We start from the raw sequence: 3,010 nt of genomic DNA on the forward strand, positions 1-3,010 counted from the left end.
ATAAAAAAAGTTACGTTTCGCAGCCCTAACGTCAATGCTCAGAACTAAGTTAAATAATTCTCGGACCTCAACACACCACGTCCAGCGAATTATTTATCTCCTGTGTAATGAATACAATCAATGAATCTAAAGACGAAGTCTGCAAAGATACGCACGCCTCAAAAATTAAGCAATCAAAGTGTTATAATAGGCAGGCTGTTTTCAGTAACTAATCTATTCTGAAGCATATTTAAACTGCCTCGTTGCATAATTTAAACACGCATTCAAGTTGGAGTGAATGCGATAAAAAAGCTTCACATCATCAATAAAAAGAAAGCATATAATTTCAAGGCAGTTAGGGAAGGTTGTTCCTGAATAGACATTTTTAATAAAATTGGTCCCAGATGGAAGCCTTGTTGCACTGAGAGTGTAAATACAAACTCTGGTTCTAATATTTTAATGCGACATCAATTCGTTTTTTACTACGACAGTCATTTGAACTGTTATAGTTAACAATCAGTACGTATTATGTTATTATACAATGAATGTCAAATTACACAAAAAATAATCGATATATTCGTATAGCTCTATCGATAGTTGGTTATCGGTGAAGATCCCATCGGCGTTTTCTCTTTGATTCCTGCTTTGGTTTTGATCAGCTGTGAGAGGGAGGAGCTTATTGATACGAAACAAAGTGCACAAGGAAACCGCGTCCCTACGAATTTGTTTTGGTGCATTGCCCACCTTTCTCAGGGTGCAGTATCCACCCTCCCGTAAGAATTCTTCATACACTATGCTCAAACAATCTCCCCTGTAGTGACATTTTGACAGTGGCGTGAAGTGGATTAGTGTAGGTTTATGTTTTATTTTTATTATTTTGGAACATTGACTGTGAATATCTTTATGATACTGTAATGGATTAGGTCTAGTAGGTTTTATAGTCTTGTTTTTCAACTCGGTTTTCACTATATAAATTAGTCTAATTCATTAAAATGTTTTACAATTTTAACTATTAAAATAGACTTTATAAAAATTATGCCTTTAGTAGCTATTATCTAGATCACAAAATATGTCGTATATTGTGAAAATTATTTTCATATGAAACAATTTTCTTTCAAAATAAGCTAAATTATATGTTTTGATTAGTAAAAGATACATTGGTTAGTACTGGGCAGATTTTGTTCCAATAAAATTAGAGTAGACTTAGGGAATAATTACATTACAGAGATGAAGGTCACGTATTGTTAATTTTTTAAACCTTAAAATTACATAGAATCATTGAAAAGTAAATAATTGCAATAGTTATAAAGACAGAGCCTGTTTTATTAATATTTAGGTCTCTGAGGACATACAATGTTGTTTTGAATTTTGCCTTGTTGGGTAACAGGTGCAATGGCACATAACACTTTTTGTACATTGGAAGATCATATAGGAGCTTCATTACTATCAGACAGATCTTCTTCTTAACTTTGACTATAATATTCCTCAGACTTACATTATTTGTAGCTAGATGTGAAGACAAAGTACAGTATGCATTTGAATCGTCACCGTATATTATTAGCACTTGCTTAGCCATAATTTTCAAAATCACATAATTTAATAACTCACTTTCTCTTCTTTACTGTGGGATACTTGTGACAAATTTCATCTTTACATAAAAATAGCATGCAATATCTAATGTAAAACTGCATTAATATAAAGCAATGATTACCTGAAGATATCAAATGGGAGCCTTTGTTAGTATCACAGACTTAATCAACTTTGTTTACAAGGAACTCATAATACCTACATAAAAATAAATCTATAATTTTTTTTTCTTTTTTAAAAGAGCATAATCCTCTTTTGTCTTTTAAAAGAGCATTTTTCTGCTTGTCTGCATTGGCCATTGGCCTTTATGAGGATCTTATCAAACAGAATAAGGGAAAGATTCCATGCAGTTCAAGGTCGATGGTACTGATAAAAAGTGCTATGGTTACAGATAGGATTTGAACCTGTCCTGTCTCTAACTCAGATCTAAAGTCCGAAGTCTTAGACCACTATGCCATCAGGTCTCTCCAAATGTATACGTATATGGTATGTGTAATATTATGCGTAATGTATATACAAAAATCAGGATGTCACCTAAAAATAAAGCTCTACCTATAAGAAGATATTTTGTTTCATAGAATATTAAGAATGATTTGAGATAAACAAGTGGAGTCAGAGTGTTCAGATCGCTTCTATTGTAGTTCTGACTATACCAGTTTATAACGCTCGATTCACCTCTAATCAGTTCTGATTTTGAAAATCTGATTTTTGAAGTTTCTGTGCAAGCTGCCAAAGTATTTTTCTTTCTCTATAAGACTGCAATGTAATATTTTTCAGAATTATATTTTGGACTTTCTCTCTGTGAGAAGCCTTAAAAAAATTGAACTGTACCAAAACAACTAAACACCCAATTGACAGTTCTCCCATTGATTCATTTTCCCAAATCACAAACAAAATATCACTTAGAAATATCCGAAAATTTACTTGAGAAGCACATAGAAACGCTCCACCATTCTTCAAGCTGAAGTGAATTATTTAAATATTTTTGATCTTATTTGAATATTAATAGAAAGGCTCTGTTGTTGATATAAAACAACTGTTAAGTTTGTTAATTGTTTTAAGTTTTTAATTATATATAATTTTGAGGTTTTATAGAATTAACAAAAAATACAAACACAAAGAATTGATTGGCGAGTTATTCATCTAATAAGGATCTAAGTGGCTAATTTTCATTCTGACAAAGAAATCGCTTTATTTATTTTAATATTACAATGTAAGCTTTAGCTGTGTATGTTTATTTTAAAATGAACAGTGAAAACAATATTCATAACTAAAGTCATGTTATTTAACAATAAGTTTGTAACCAAGATTTAGGTCTGACTAAAAGTGACAACTGTTCTTTAGTGCTTCCGTTAATTAGGCTAGTTTGTCTTAAATGTAAAACTGTAGGTTATTTTTTAACACATTTGATGTTCCAATGTTAGTAGCTTTTTGACAGGTTTTA

Source organism: Homalodisca vitripennis, chromosome 5, assembly GCF_021130785.1.
Source record: "Homalodisca vitripennis isolate AUS2020 chromosome 5, UT_GWSS_2.1, whole genome shotgun sequence".
NCBI lineage: Eukaryota > Metazoa > Arthropoda > Insecta > Hemiptera > Cicadellidae > Homalodisca > Homalodisca vitripennis.